We start from the raw sequence: 17342 nt of genomic DNA, 5'->3' as shown, positions 1-17342 counted from the left end.
CTTTTGGTACTTGTATCGAATTATTTATTAATAATAAAAGGCTTTTTCTTTATTATGTTTGTTTAATAAAGTCCCTGGAATAGATAGTCCGTTTAATGTATCAAGTATGACTTAATCATGAGATCACATTAAACATAAGGACACTATTCTTAAAGTATCCGTAGTCGAGCTTTATTGTGAAGTGGGATAACATTAAAGCATTAAGACTATTATGTTTGTAGACTAATGATCACATCTCATGGATCATGGATAAAGAGTTATCAAGTCTTAAACATAGGTATGAATATTAAGAGTAATATTTATACCGGAATGACCCGCTATGAGAATACTATATAGAAAGTTATGCAAAGTGTCATAAGTTATCCTCATGGTGATAATGGTGTATACCACTCTTCGACCTGAAACCACTGTGGACCCTAGATGTAGAGTCAAGTGCTTTATTGCTGATCCAACATTGTCCGTAACTGGATAACCATAAAGACAGTTGATGGGTACTCCACAAAGCATGTTGAGGGACATGAGTGTCCTAGATGGAATTTGCCCATCCTGTGTAACAGGATAAATGTCTATGGGCTCAATATTGAACTGGACAAGGATGACACGGTCTATACTTTGTGTTCAATATAGACATAAGGGCAAAAGGGTAATTATACACATAATTATTATCACAGAAGGATTTGTCGGATCACATGACATTTTCGTGACTTGGGTAGCAGTGATGTGTTGCTAGATACTGCTCACTGTTTATTATGTTAAATGCGTGATTTAATATAATTGCCAATGTCGCGAAAACCTACAGGGTCACACACAAAGGACGGATTGATGAGAGATAGAGTAACTAAGGAACATCGTAAGGTACGGTGTTCTTAAGTAGAATACGAAATATGGTAAGGTACCAAATACTTAAGTGATTTTGGCATATTATGAGATATGGGCCAAAATACACTTAAGTGGGCTTTTTAGCTTGAAGCCCACACATGTGGTTCTATAAATAGAACCCTTGGGTAGAAGCATTGTAACTCTAATTGGAATTTCGTTTCCCTCTCTCTCACACTCAAAGCCTTCATTCGTAGCAGCTAGCACTGAGATTGAAGGAATTCGTTCGTGTGGACTGAGTAGAGACGTTGTCATCGTTCAACGTTCGTGATCGCCACAAGAGGTAACGATTTTATCACTGATCATGCCCATTCGTAAGGATCACTAAATGGAGAATTTTTTAAATTCCGCTGCGCCTTGGATAGGAAGCTCAATAAGGCAACTAGTTGCTGACCATCTTTCCATATTAGAGCATTTAAAGCCAGATCATTTACCTATAAATGATGACTTCACCTATGACAGACTAGTAGCTAAGATAGATACCGCTCCCCTTGAACCTGGTAGAGACAACCTTGGGACGATTTCAGAAATTAGCAGAGTACCATGGTACGCCGATTTTGTGAACTATCTAGCCGTTGATATCATACCACCTGACCTCAACTATCAATAGAAGAAGAAGTTCTTTAAAGATATAAGACACTTCTATTGGGACGAACCACTCCTTTTCAAAAGAGGAACTAATAACATATTTCGACGTTGCGTCCCAGAAGAAGAAGTCAGAAACATCATAGAGCATTGTCATTCTTCACCCTATGGTGGACATTCAAGCACATCCAAGTCATACCCTAAGATCCTTCAAGCTGGTCTTTATTGGCCGACATTATGGCGTGATGTCCATGCTTATATTGTCCGATGTGACCGATGCCAGCGCGCTGGAAACATCTCAAGACGTGACGAAATGCCTTTGAAGAACATCAAAGAAGTAGAATTATTTGACGTTTGGGGTATTGATTTCATGGGACCTTTTCCATCTTCATTGGGAAACAAGTACATTTTGGTAGCCATTGACTATGTGTCCAGATGGATAGAAGCTATAGCCGCACCCACCAACGACACAAGTGTAGTCATCAAGATGTTCAAGAATAATATCTTTCCCAGATTTGGAGTTCCACGACTTGTCATAAGCGATGGTGGATCACATTTTATATCCAGAATATTTAATAAACTCCTAAGGAAATATGGAGTGAAACATATAGTAGCAACACCATATCACCCCTAGACTAATGGTCAAGTGGAAGTATCCAACAGAGAGATTAAGCAGATATTGGAGAAAACTGTATCGATTTCTAGAAAAGATTGGTCTGAAAAGCTAACAGAAGCACTGTGGGCTTACAGAACTGCTTACAAGACCCCCATTGGAACTACACCGTACTAGTTGGTCTACGGGAAGTCATGCCACTTACCTTTTGAACTCAAGCACAAGGCATATTGGGCCATAAAGACCCTAAATTTAGATTACCTAGCATCTGGCAAGAAGCGAATCCTTGATATTCACAAATTGCAGGAACTTCGCCAAAACGCTTATGAGAATGTTGTTATATACAAGGACAGAACCAAAGCTTGGCACGACAAGAGGATCGTGAAAAAGTAATTTAATATAGGAGACTCTGTTCTTCTCTTCAATTCGAGATTACGTCTTTTTCCAGGTAAGTTGCGTTCGAGATGGACATGCCCCTTTGAGGTGTCCAAAATCCTAAAATTTGGAGCAGTTGAAATCCGGAACAACTCCTGTAATCCATTTGTGGTAAACGGAAAAAGATTGAAGCAATACCAAGGAGGTGACATACCCACAGAATGTCGTGACCAGACTCTGACCGACCCTCCAGTTCCTACCTCTAACATATAAAGTTTGAATCGTCAAGCTAACGACGTTAAACAAGCGCTGCATGGGAGGCAACCCATGACTTCTTTTCCTTTACTTTTACTCTTTTTAATTTATATTTATATTTGTTTTATATATATGTATATCTATGTGGAGACTAACAGTTACAATATTTGTGATTTCAGGTGTCCTCTGTTTCTAATCTAACTTTTCAGGAATGGAGAATATCGATACTATGCCAGTAATATTCCGTGACCCAGTTCAAGAGCAGCGTTACGCCATGCTTTCACAGCGCCCGATGCTGCCTACCAGATATCCCGACTCGAGCTGCATGGAGGCATTAGGAATTGAGCCCAGTGTCAGGCACTTGTGCAACCAGTTACAGTGGGATGAATATACAGATGTTATGCACGTGACTTACAAGAACCTGACTTTGGAGTTCCTGAGCTCGCTTACCTACGAGCCTTATGTTGGTCACGCTAGTGATGGAGGATACATTAACTTCAGATTGTTTGAGGCAGAATACACCTTCAACCACAAGCATTTCGGCGAATTGCTTGGTTTCCAGACTGCCTATGATGCTTCGTCCGAGCTCCCCATGAGCTACTTTCTGAGTCGAGACGTCGAGAAGTTTTTGAGCGATATCACATGTGGAGGAAGTCATGACCCTTCAACCCAGATCTCCAACAAGATTCATAACCCTGCTTTCCGATACTTCCAGATGATCATTTCCCACACCTTCCTGGAGAAGAGTGACCCTGATACGCATGTGAGTGCTGAAGAGATCTTCGTCATGTACTGTACCACTCAGTCACGCCCGCTAGACTGTGGAGCTTTCTTGATTGAGCGCCTATACCTTAATGCTCGCTCTGCTGCGAGCCCCATACATGTTGGAAGCACGGTGACTCACATAGCCTGAGCCCTGGGACTCGATAGGAGACTATCTCACCTGATGCCTTATTGCAGCTACACCTTGATAGATGTTGATTTCAGTCTGACCGTGGCCTGATGAGGAGATCTTCTTTCCATCCTGGTCAATACAGGTTGTTAATTGAGGGTGAGACCATTCACTACTTCACTTTACCTGACCCTCAGGTGACTTGCGTTATTGATCAGGCCAATTGGGCCTACACCATAGAAGGGCAGGGAGAGACAGTAGATGTGCCGAAGATTGCACCGATCAGAATCAAAGTCCGTACCAACAATCCTAATCTCCAGACTCCGAGCATCCAGTCTGAATTGGTTAAGCTTCGCATGGAGATAGCCGAGCTTCTCCAGGAGCTTGCTGAAGTTGCCCTGCAGGTCGAGGTAGCAGTTGCCTCACACGACACCGAGACTGATATGCTGCATGATGAGATCGCCGATCTCCGATGCCAGATCACAGAGCTTCGAGGATACGAAGTCGAGGAGACTTCACTGTATCCCGAGCATTGATGCCATCATGGACCGAGAAATACCATTTGAATTTCCCTATTTTTCCGTTACTTATTATTCATGCCTATTTTTATCGTTTCCTATGACATTATGCTTGCTTTATTTTTCCTAAGATCTCTGGACTCGTGAATTACTATTGACTCTTAATTATTTTTATTTTTCTTAATTATTATGTTTTTTATGTCCTTTATCTTATTTTGTTTTGTTTTACTTTACTATTTTATTTTTGTTTTATCTTATTTTGTTTTGTTTTATCTTATTTTGTTTTGTTTTATTTAATTTTGTTTTACTCTATTTTGTTTTATTTTGTTTTATTTTATCAAGCATAAAATCAAAAACAAAAAAAAAAACAGCATTCGTGGATACCTATATACACCCCCCATTACAAAAATGAAGACGATAGAATTGAGGCTCAAGAAGAAAACAACACAGCCGACCCAAACCAAACCCGAAGACATGGCAGGCGCCATAAACTCCATGGCGGGCGCCATGACGTAACGGTCAGATTTGCCTTTTCCACTATTTATACCTTCTTCAACCTCTCCAAACATATTCTCTTCTTCTCCAAACTCCACCAAATTCATAAAAATTTCCAAGCTTCTCATTTTCACTACAAACCAACAATTCTCCAATCTCACTTCTCCAACTCTCCACCAAAAATCCATTAAATTCCATTTTCTCTTTTCTTTTTTATAAATACTCATTTTTCTCAATAACCACCATTAATGGCTGAAATGGAGTTTAACAACATCACTCTTCATGGAGGAAAGCCTGGTGAGTGACAAAACAAGATTTTGCAAAGATTGCAAACTCGGGAGATCCTCGCTACCAGGTATGTCGACGAAGACTGTTTGTACACTCTAGGCACATATCATAGTGTTTTCCACATGCTAGATAATTTAGGATTACACGACATTTTTGCTAGTAAAGCGCCCACCTACGATAGGCTCACTAGGGAATTTTTAATTTCCCTAATTTACGTTGTCCATCCTGACACTGCTAGCACGGTAGGTACCGTATATTTTAGAATGTTTAATGTAGAATACGAGTACACTACCGATGCTTTAGCGGGTTTGCTCAGAATGCCTTATGGTGATGGTGTTATTTGTGAGACGCCCATAGATATTGAATGGGCACTCGAGGCATTTACTTTTTGGAACCGATTATCTAATGTGAATGTCACTTCCTTTGAAGGAATTTTGGCTTCAAATATCCATAACCCAGCCATACGTATTTTTAGATACCTTTTGGAATGTACTATATTTAGCCGGGAAAATTCTAGCAAAGTAAATGCCCGAGAATTGCTATTTTTACAGGGTTGCCTCACTAGTCGCAGGATCAATCTTGTTCCTTTCATGTTGGCCCATATGTATGTCATCCTTAACAAAGGAGGAACCATCTCTTTTGGTGGTTTAATTACCTCTATTGCTATAGCGTTGAATTTACACGCTGAGTTAGCCACCTTAGAACCACTCCCTCACCGCACCATTAACTTAAAGTTTTTGAAAGATATGAAATTATGCAAGGTGCGGCGAGAAGGTGGTTTCTACCTCATGATACATGGTGCAGTTGTACCCAGTGTTGTCCTACCTTGCTCTCAGCATACGGATGTGCGACATGCGAGGAACTAGACATACGATCTTAATGCTCCACCCTTTACCGGTCCTTTGCCACCTAACATTCCTATAGATGATGGGCAAGAGACCGATGATGAGTATGACCGGCGCGACCAGTCACCAGCTCATGATATTCCTACTGCATCACCTGCACACACGACACCTTCTTTCTCTAACCCTTTTGTAGGTATCACTCCCGGTTTCTACATCACCGAGGAGATGTGGCGCGAGCACCTGGCTCGTGAGGAAAGGCGTGACACCCTCCTGAACACCATAAACCAACAACTGTCAGATAGTATGAGTTTTATGGTAGCTTCCCAGCAGCGTAGTGAGCGAGCACATCGGACTGTAACTGAGTCTTTGCTTGCGATCACTAATGAGCAGCAACGCATGTGATAGTCTAATGAGCGTCACTTTGCTCTCATCGAGGCCACCCAAAGATCTCTCCTAGGTCGCTCTCAACAGCTGCAGGAAGGACTTAGTACTCGAACCAGACGTCGTCGACCCAGGCATCCTGGCCAGGGCGGTGACGGTACTGGTGCTCACCCCTCTTCTCTCTCTCTCTCTCTCTCTCTCTCTCTCTCTCTCTCTTCCAGGTTACTCATACCCTATCTCATATCGAAACATTGAGGACAATGTTCGATTTAAGTGTGGGAGGAGATTTTATCGCTTTTCATCTTTCCTTTATTTTTTATCGCTTTCCTTTACTTTTAGTATGTTTTGTTTATTTTAGTTGCTTATTTTTCCTTTCAATAAAGTAACATGTGTCTGACGAGTCATCAGTGTAAGTGTACCCTTATTTCCCCCATTTCCTTAACCTTACCAAAAAAAATTTAGCCAAGAAAACAGTACATCTTGAACATTCAGGCTATAAGACAAGTTTGTAATAGGATGTAAAAGACTTGGGAAAAAATTTTCTAAAAAATCGGCATTGTCTTAACACCTTAGGCTTCATGATTATAAGAGTCGATCCCGATACCCCATATGATGTAGCCTCAGTTTTTGTTCCAAATAAGTCCTTAAGTAGTTTATCCTAGCAGTCAGCTCCGGCTTAAGCATGCTCTACGTAGGGGACCGATGAAAATAAGTGAATGATCATAAAAATTCCTGCTTTGTTCCCAAATCGGATGAAAATCCGGGTTAGGTGACTCTCACACGGTCATTTAACCCAGCAAAATAAAAACTATGCGGAACATGTAGGAGAAAAATAAAAAAATAAATAATAATAAGCCTATTTCTTTGTTGGTTCAGAGGTATCTGGTGCTGAACTTGGTAGGGTGGATTACGATCCAATCCCCCACAACTGCAAATTGGGTTGAATAAAGGGGTTACACCAACTTATGTACCGAAGCCCCATGCTTAGAAAAAAAATAATAAGCTTATTTGCTTGTTGGTTCAGAGGTATCTGGTGCTGAACTTGGTAGGGTGGATTACGATCCAAACCCCAGTGACTGCAAATTAGGTTGAGTAAAAGGGTTACACCAACTTATGTATCAGATCCCCTTGCTTAAGATCATAATCACTAATTGGTCACTTTACTATGAGTATGTACGGATAACGGGCTTAATGTGATTGCACTTGAATTAAAAGGACTTTAAGAAAACAAAAAGAAGGCTTAGGTATGGTGGGGTAATGTGGATTGATTTGTATAGGAACGAAGCCTACGACCGCAATTGCGGGAAGTGTCACTACAATACCCTTAGTTCGATTCGTTAGTACCTATTGATACATTCCTTGAACGAACTCGTAAGTTTTTTTGCCTCGAATAAACTCTAGTTGATAATGATTTTCTTGCATAAACTATAAAGAGTTTTGCTTGAGGACAAGCAAAGGTTTAAGTGTGGGAGAATTTGATCACATTGAATTACACCGTATTTTTGACTCGGATTTCACATGTTTATTAGGACTTTATTATCATTTTGTTTGTATATGCTCTCTTTTCTCTTGTTTTCAGATATTTAGCACTTTCAGACTCTTTTGGAAGAAACGAAGCAAAAAGACCTAAAATTAGGGTTTTTCAGTGAAATTACACACATGGCGTTGCACATGGCGGCCGCTATAGGGGAAGCCATAAGTCATCAGCCCTCAACTAGGAGGTAACCGCCACGTTCCCATGATCCACCCCATTTACACACATGGCGAACGCCATGAAGGGATGGCGGGCGCCACCTTTGTAAATCGTGTTCCCACTAAGGAGAAGTTTGAGGGCACTATGGTCTTTACAAACTGTTGAAAATCTCTATAAATAGCTCATTCCATTTCGTTTTCTAATCATCCAACTTAGTTTTACAACACTAAGCATATATTTATCATTTGTAATAGCGATAATCCGTCACATCGGAGGGTTATCGCACCTTTGTGAGATTGAGTTGGGTCACTTCGAGTTGCTGTCGTCTTTAGCTTCAAGAGTCGGAGGTTTATTTTTGTACCAGAATCGAAGCCTCCGTTTGGAGCAGGTTCTTATTTATCGCTTTTATTTTATTTATTTCCCACATCGCTTTTAATTTATTTATTTCCCGCATCGCTTTTATTTCATTTATTTCCCGCACTCGCTTTTATTTTATTTATTTCCCGCATCGCTTTTACTTTATTTATTTCCCGCACTCGCTTTACTTTATTTATTTTTCGCACTCGCTTTATTTTATTTACTTTCCGCACTCGCTTTACTTTATTTATTTTATGCACTTTACTCGCTCTTTACGCCTCACATTCTAAAACAAACTTTTCATCATGATTAACACCGTTGTATTTGTTTGTGTTACTATGTCTGGCTAAATCTTTTAAAGGTTAGAATGTAAAGATCGCGGTTAAAGTAGTGTTTCACATATTGAAATCTGTAGAAATACTTTAAAGGCTGTTTTGATTTTTAACTTGAGTTTTCTAAAACAAACTTGGTTAGTTTTAATTATTCGAGGAGTGCGAAATCACCCTGGCTTAGTAACTAGGAATCTTTATCACTTTAAGGAAAAACTAATTTTGAAACTGTTTTCGGACACGTTGATAGGTTTAAAATCAGGAAACCCCTTGGGTAAAATTTCCAAATCAAAATCACTTTTCAACTAAGTTTACGAGTCTCATTTCTTAAAAATAGGTTTACAACTTTAGCGTTCTGCGCACCTTTTATAAGTGACAATAAAAGGCCTTAATTTAAGGGTAAACTCGGTTCTGAATACGCGAAAGCGACAGTTCCTGTTAAATGGATTCTTTTCAAGAGTAGAAAATATTGTCTCATAAGTAGTTCTATTTAGACAATTGAAACATCACTTAGCTGACGTGAATTACATTCAACCTGTCTTTACCTGCATTTATTATTTACCGTTATTTTGCAAACCCAATATCTCTTTTATACTGCCTTAGATAAACACCGTAACGATAGTAATCGATAGATTGACGATTGGTCTCTGTGGGATCGATATTATTTTATATTACTTTGAAGTTATTCGTGCACTTACGAATCAACACGATCAACACAAGAAAGCAACGACTGAGTACAGTAGGCAGGCAACATTAAAACTCCTACTGATATTGGTGGCCTCTTTGATGCTTTGGATTTTCCCCTCCAACATCTTCACCAGGGAGACATTTATCATACTGCTATGCAATGGCTAAGAGCTCCTAACAACAAGCCACTAACAGGATCAGTATACATAACATGTGCAAACCCTGTAGAGATTTCCCCATCAAGTCACAACAAAGAACTATCCTGCAGCACCAAGAGGAACTTATCCTAAGCAGTACCTTACATGAACTGTCATCTGTGTCAATAGCAGCAAAAGGCATTAGGAGCTTAACTGAAATTCACTAACATAACTTGGCATTGATATTAGTAACTAGACAATTTAATGTCGAGCTAAAAGTCACATCTAAAAGAAAAGATCAATCTATGGTAGAATTTGAATAATGGCACTTAAGTCAACTAACATCATCACATAAAACATAGCAAACCATGTCCAAACCCTGCAGCAAAACTTAGTTGAATACCTTGGTTTAGAAAGCAAGCATGTGTTTGGGCTTGTAAGGCATAAAAATGAACTAACATAACATTGCATAAGCTAATGAGTGAACCAAGTTGGCATTAGAGGGTGAACTTGCTCAGCAGGTCATCACTCATGTTAAGATCATCTCCACTTGAAGCCCACCTGCATTTTCCAGTCAAAGAAAAACAAGTTCAGGTTCACTCATCCAATAATTAACTAACAAACCCAATCACTTAACAAGTTCTAGATCATTAACTAACTCCCCAACTCGGTGAGTTAACTGCAAACTCACTGAGTTTATTCCAACTAATTCCTAAGATAATTCCTAACCTCTTAATAACTAACTCCAAACCTATCCTAATCCGAAGCTAACCACTATAAATCACCATCTCCTCCAGCATTTTGAAGCCTTGGCAATCATCACCCTCAATCCTCTGAAAGCATTTCGAATCTCTCTCTCTCACCCTCATCACACGCACTCTAATTCTAATCATTCAATCACATTCTTTTTCCTCCAATCATTCTTGCTTTCAGCCATAGTAGGCTAAACTACGAAAGCTCTAATTTCCTTATTGCACTATAAGGATACGTAGGCAGGAGAATCCAGTTTCTTCGCGGGCTATCTTATTTTTCAATCTACCTTATTTATCAATCAATCATTCTTAATTCATTTAATCAAGACCATCTTTTTAAGATCAATCATACTTCTCCTTGGACTCCTTGATATCATTTTAGGACGATCTAGCGACCATCCACCTCATCAATCGAGAGTTATATGAGACTGTGCCCAAACACTTAATTCAGTCTTTCTTTTTTACTTCACCCTATAGTGGCGGTCTTACTAGCCCACGTACTGGTAATAGCCACCTTACTCTTGGGTTCATCTTTTCACCCTTGTTGGAGTTCAAAACATTATTCTTTGGTTCATACCATACCTCGATCAAAATTTCTTTTCACCTCCCACTTCTAGTTCCTTGAGCTACGAAGCTCTGAATTCCTCATTGCATTATGAGGATACGTAGGCATGAGGGCCCTAATCCTCACCGAGCAGTCTATCTATTTCTTTCCTTTCCCCTCATTCTTTTGAGAATAATCTTTAGATATAACATCTATTTGAGCGGAAACAATCAAAACGGTTCCCATGGAGTACCATGGATGTTAGGGGTGCTAATACCTTCCCCTTGTATAACCGACTTCCTTACCCAGCATATCTCTTTCCTTCGGGTTTTATCGATGTTTTCCCATCCCTTAGGGGATAAATAAAGTTCGATGGAGACTTTATTGTATGTTCGAGCGTGTGATACGTTCGGGTATATTTCCGCTAGCTTCACCCTTCACTCAGAGTCATCATGGAGATTGACCTCGATGAAGCTGAATGGGTTCAATCACGGTATGACTAGCTGAATTTGATTGAAGAAAAGCGTTTGAAGGTTGTCTGTCATGGTCAGTTGTATCAAAGACGTCTCAAACGAGCTTTTGATAAGAAAGTTCTTCCTCGTGAGTACCGCATTGGAGAACTCGTACTCGAAAGGTATTCTGCTATTCACTCAGACCCTCAGGGCAAATGGACTCTCAACTATGAAGGACCTTACATCATCAAGAAGGCCTTCTCATGAGGGTCTCTAATCCTCACTACAATGGATGGGGAATATTTTCCATCGCCAGTGAATGCAGACATAGTCAAAAAATATTATGCCTAAAAAGAAAGGATAAAAGCCCGCTAGATTAATCCTCACAAAATTGATCTAGGAAAAAATGGTTATCCTGATGGACCAAACATGATTTGTCCATGCAAAAGTTAGGGATCAAATATAAATCTTGCTAAGTCGAAAACCCAAAAGGGAGGCTTAGGCAAAAAGGAGCATCCCGGTGGATGAAAAGAATAAAAAAATGTCCAGGAAAAAGTTAGGGACAAAGGCATTGACTATGGCCCTTGAGCCCATTACGTTACAAGCTAGATATCAGGTGGTCAATGGTCAATCCAATCATCGTCATCCGAAGCAAGGTCTCGAAATTCAGATTCTACAGTCGATAACGGCCAATGTTGTAATCAATGGAAAATACAAAAAAATATTTTTCCCATTGTTATTTCATTTATTTTTCAATTTTTGCGACATCCTCCTTAAGGATGCTTGCATCTTTGTACAAAGCATATGTATAGTCCTATATCAATAAAATTCAGTTTCTTTTACCATTTGTTCTTCTGCGGTTTGTTTGCAAAATAATTGATTTATCTTATTCACATAATGCCTTAAAATTTTGGAGAATAATAAAAGATACACTAAAGGGAAACATTATGCATTACTGTAAAATCCCGATGAACTTAAAAGATGACTGGTAACTCGAAAATTGTTTTGCTTGAACACCTGTGACATCTAAATGACTGCCCTGTTGGTTTTTGTATCCCGATATTTCCCAGCAGATAAATGGATCCTCGACAGCAGTGTTAACACCTGGATTTCACAATATTAACCTTTTGATAATCGATGACGGGTCGGAGTTTCCACCATTGCAAAGAACCATACCCCATAAAGAAAATCTATTTAACATGCATGTATCATGAAAATAAAGCATACATCATGCAACACGTATATCATGCTCTCTGCATAATATTAAAAACCTACATCAACAGTGTGACCACCTGTTTAAGAAATTTTTTGGATACGTCGGTATTTAATCCTCTTCCACCTCGAATACCTGAAAAGCTTCCGCAATTCTTGTATTCAGGTTCAAGAAGATTAAATAGGGACAGTTGTTGTACCCCGAAATTTGCCCTTCACTTTTTCATCTTCCCATCCAACTACTTAACTTGAGGATCATTTGCATACACTCACAGCTCATTCACATGCATCATGCATACACTAGTGGATCACCATGGACTCGGGGACCTTGGCATGTGAAGCTAGGGCTTGGGTAAAGATCAAATTTCAAAAGCATGGTCTAACCATCCATTAAAGCATAGGAGAGGTCAAAACCCTAAGTGCTTGAGGGTGGAGGTATAGATTCAACAAGAGGGTATCTAAGCAATCCTTAGGGGTCTTCAAAACCCTAATTCATGATGATATGATAATGGACCCCAAGGAGCTTCTCTGGGCTTTGCCTTGGCTATCAAAACCCTAATGAGGGCTCATACATTGGAAAAATTGCGTGTGGAGCATATGTCTTAATTCAAAGGGGTTTGTTTGAAGGGTAGGCCTCAAGGAAACCCCCATCAAGGAAGGTATGGTCTTAATGGGCTTTGTGGCTTGGCTTTCCATCTAGTTACATCCAAACCCCTATTTTCTTGATCTTGGATTCAAGAGACTTCTTTTTCGTATGCTTTAGACCATAAAAAACCATAATTCATGGGATGCACCTTGCCCTAGCCCTTATTGATCATGCTTAACCATTCAATCACTTATGGTTAGCATCATGCCCTAATTCTTGCTTCGAGGCCTTGTTCTATTCGTTACGTTATTTGTGCTTGACTAAGGTTTGGTTTAGATATTACATTGCTTGTTTGTCTACTTATTCATGAATCCAGAGCTCATGTTATCATGTCACTTACCTCAAGGTTCCTTGCTTGCCATCCATAAGCATGGCATAGTCAAGTTTCCTTTGGTTGTTTGGTTTACAAGTTTGCCCATCATTCTAGTACATGGCTTGTGTTTGCATTAATCCTTGTTGTGAAGGCCTTTTTCCATGGTTCATTGGCGATGGTTATTGTCATTTCTAATCCATGATGAGTTCATACACATGCTTGATTACTTGGTCTTAAACTCACTCATTCAAACTCAGGGCACATGGTTCATATTTCATTCAAACGTGATTTTAGTAAGCAAATTAAAGCATTGTTATTACATTCAAAAAACATGTTACAAGTGGATTCATGCATACGAATGTCCATTCCATCATTTCACAAAAGAAAATAGCAAAAACACAATTTTAACCAAAGGTTGACTTTGGTCAATAATTGACTTTTTGGTCAACACTGACCAAAGTCAACACACTTGTTCTAAAGTCTTGAATTACAATTTCCAATCATGTAGTACATAACATTCATCCATGAAGATATGCATTGATAATAAACATGTCATTACATGTGTTCATACAAGGAAGGTCCTAATTCTATGCTTGCCACATAACACTCCTAATGACATGCAATACAAGGCCTATTGAATCACTAGGGACCATACTTTGGTAAGGCAACTCACACACCAAACAAACTAAGTTGCACCTCTCTTTTCAAACAAGGCATAGCATGAACTCGGGCAGCCCCGACTTGGCCTACAATGTCAACAACATCAAGCAATGTGTCAAGGCCTGCATAACAGAAATCCTGCAACAACAATTGCATCAATTGCAATGGACTTCAAAGCCTACAATCTCCACAACATCAAGCAACATAAAACTGATGCAACATTAATACATGCTAGCAGCAAAAAACCTGTAAACCTGCAGCAAAACTCTGCAATAACCAAGGAAGAACCATGTCAAAACATTCCATGAAATGAAAGTCATACCACAAGCATACCAAGAAACATGAGCAAATAAGACCAAGTCAGAAGCAAAGCTACTTATTATGCAAACCATAATCTAATACCTAACAAACATCAATTCAAGGCAAACTCAAACCTGTAGTCATCATCCATATCAGAAGTGCAATGAAACAAGGAAGCATCAATAAGGAGCTAGCAGCCAAAACAATACACAAGTCTGCTGCACCATGAGCCAATGTATATGGCCATGGGACATCCCTTCCTACCATCCCACCTGCAGTTTACAACAGTAATGCATCACCAAGATACTCATTCATCCTGTAACACGAGCAACAACTGCAACATACCTACATCATGGACCAAAACCTGGTTGCAGTGCCAACATAAACACCCTACAATTTATCAATTACAACCAAACAATAGCAGATGAACAAAACCAGTTCACAACCAATTCAACAATGACTATCTAAAATAAGTCATCAAAGGCAGTACAAACAAATGGTTCAAAGCTCAACCAGTCAGCTTATGCATCATGAAATAGCTTGATGGAAATCCAAGGAATGGCCATTTGAAAAGCCTGCTGCAACTCTGGTATATCACCAAGGCAACAAAACATGGGCTTATCATTATCTAAACATGGCTATGGCCAAGAAAATCATGGCATCATGCAAGGTTGCAGCCAAGCCAAGTCAGTCAGCAATGCAAGCACCTACCACAAGCCATAACCTGATGTCATACAAATATTAATCAAGCTTTGAACCAAGGTATAAATAGGTCATATACATGCATCATACCAAACCTGCATAAGGTATTCATGCATCCATGTTCATAACATTACAATCATCCAAGCATAGCAGTATTTGTCCATGGAAATGCAGAGTTCACAACTCAATTCACCAGGATAATAAACGCAACGCAATACATGGGGTGAAGTCATGATTCCGTACCATACCTACTTGAAACCTTTGGTTGTATGACAAACCTAATGAAATCAGGATAGGTCCATGTGAGGTCCACAATCCAACCTCAAAACCTGCATCAGAAAAGCACATTGTTTAAAGAAGTCCCCATAGTCCCATGCAGTTCAGGATAAGAGCAGAACGAGTATTTGCAATACAATAAAGACATAAACACACAGTAACATATAGCGACCTACCGGAAGACATCAACACCAGTTACAGAAAAACATCTCCCATTAACAAGCAGCTCCACCTGGTACAACAGCCAAGACCTACTCACATCATTACAAGTAAAACCTACAGTGAAAAAACCAAGTCCGGACCATTCACAAAGCCATTGATCCACCTGCATCCCAACACCAAGCAATGCATAATAGTTAACATTAACCAACAACATAACATTTCCTAAGCTAATTAATTAACCAAGTTGGCATTAAAGGGTGAACCTGCTCAGCAGGTCATCACTCATGTTAAGATCAATTCCACTTAAGTCCCAACCTGCAGTAACCAGTCGAAGAAAAAAAAATCAGGTTCACTCATCCTAACTAAGTAACTAACTAATTGCATTAACTAACTGCCAACTCAGTGAGTTAACAGATTGAACTCACCGAGTTCATCTTAACCAACTCCTAACTAATTCCAGACCTGAATACAAACCTATTCTAATCCAAACTTAACCACTATAAATCACCATCTCCTTCATCATTTTTAATCCTTGGCAATCATTGCATTCAATTCCCTACAAGCATTTTGAATCTCTCTCTCACCCTCACCACACGCACTATTCAAAGGCAATTGAAGCTCACCATTAGAGCTTAATTCCCGCTTGTACTCAACCTTCACTAAGCTCTCATTCTGTCACTCTCGGATCTAGAAGAAGAAAGAAGAAGAAGAAGAAGAAGAGAAGAAAAGAAGAAGAAGAAGAAGAGAGAAGAAGAAGAAGAAGAAGAGAAGAAGAAAAGAAGAAGAAGAAGAAGAAGAAGAAGAAGAAAAGAAGAAGAAGAAGAAGAAGAAGAAGAAGAAGAAGAAAAGAAGAGAGAAGAAGAAGAAGAAGAAGAAGAAGAAGAAGAAGAAGAAGAAGAAGAAGAAGAGAAGAAGAAAAGAAGAAGAGAAGAAGAAGAAGAAGAAGAAGAAGAAGAAGAAAGAAGAAGAAGAAGAAGAAGAAGAAGAAGAAGAAGAAAAGAAGAGACGAAGAGAAGAAGAAGAAGAAGAAGAAGAGAAGAGAAGAAGAAGACGAGAAAAGAAGAAGAAAGAAGAAAGAAGAGAAGAAGAAGAAGGAAGAAGAAGAAGGAAGAAGAAGAAGAAGAAGAAGAAGAAGAAGAAGAAGAAGAAGAAGAAGAAGAAGAAGAAGAAGAGAAGAAGAAGAAGAAGAAGAGAAAAGAAGAAAGAAGAAGAAGAAAAAAGAAGAAGAAGAAGAGAAGAAAAAGAAGAAGAAGAAGAAGAAGAAGAAGAGAAGAAGAAGAAGAAGAAGAAAGAAGAAGAAGAGAAGAAGAAGAGAAGAAGGAAGAAAAGAAGAAGAAGAAGAAGAGAAGAAGAAGAAGAAGAGAAGAAAGAAGAAGAAGAAAAGAGAAGAGAAGAAGAAGAGAAAAGAAGAAGAAGAAGAAAAAGAAGCAGAAGAAAAAAAAGAAGAAGAAGAAGAAGAGAGACAAGAAGAAGAAGAAGAAGAAGAAAGAAGAAGAAGAAGAAGAAGAAGGGAGAAGAAAGAAGAAGAAGAAGAAGAAGAGAAGAAGAAGAAGAAGAAGAAGAAGAAAAGAAGAAGAAGCAGAAGAAGAAGAAGAGAAGAAGAAGAAGAAGAAGAGAGAAGAAGAAGAAGAAGAAGAAGAAGAAGAAGAGAAGAAAAGAAGAAGGAAGAAGAAGAAGAAGAAGAAGAAGAGAAGAAGAAGAAGAAGAAGAAGAAGAAGAAGAAAGAAGAAGAAGAAGAAGAAAAAAGAAGAAGAAGAAGAGAAGAAGAAGAAGAAAAGAAGAAGAAGAAGAAAAAAGAAGAAGAAAAGAAGAAGAAGAAAAGAAGAAAAGAAGAAGAAGAAGAGAAAGAAGAAGAAGAAGAAGAGAGAGAAGAAGAAGAAGAAGACGAGAAGAAGAAGAAGAAGAAGAAGAAGAAGAAAAGAAGAAGAAGAAGAGACGAAGAAGAAGAAGAAGAAGAGAAACAGAAGAAGAGAAGCAGAAGAAGAACTAAGGAAGAA

The sequence above is a fragment of the Lathyrus oleraceus genome, chromosome 3 (genome assembly GCF_024323335.1).
Source record: "Lathyrus oleraceus cultivar Zhongwan6 chromosome 3, CAAS_Psat_ZW6_1.0, whole genome shotgun sequence".
Classification (NCBI taxonomy): domain Eukaryota; kingdom Viridiplantae; phylum Streptophyta; class Magnoliopsida; order Fabales; family Fabaceae; genus Lathyrus; species Lathyrus oleraceus.
This window is presented reverse-complemented; position numbering follows the sequence as displayed.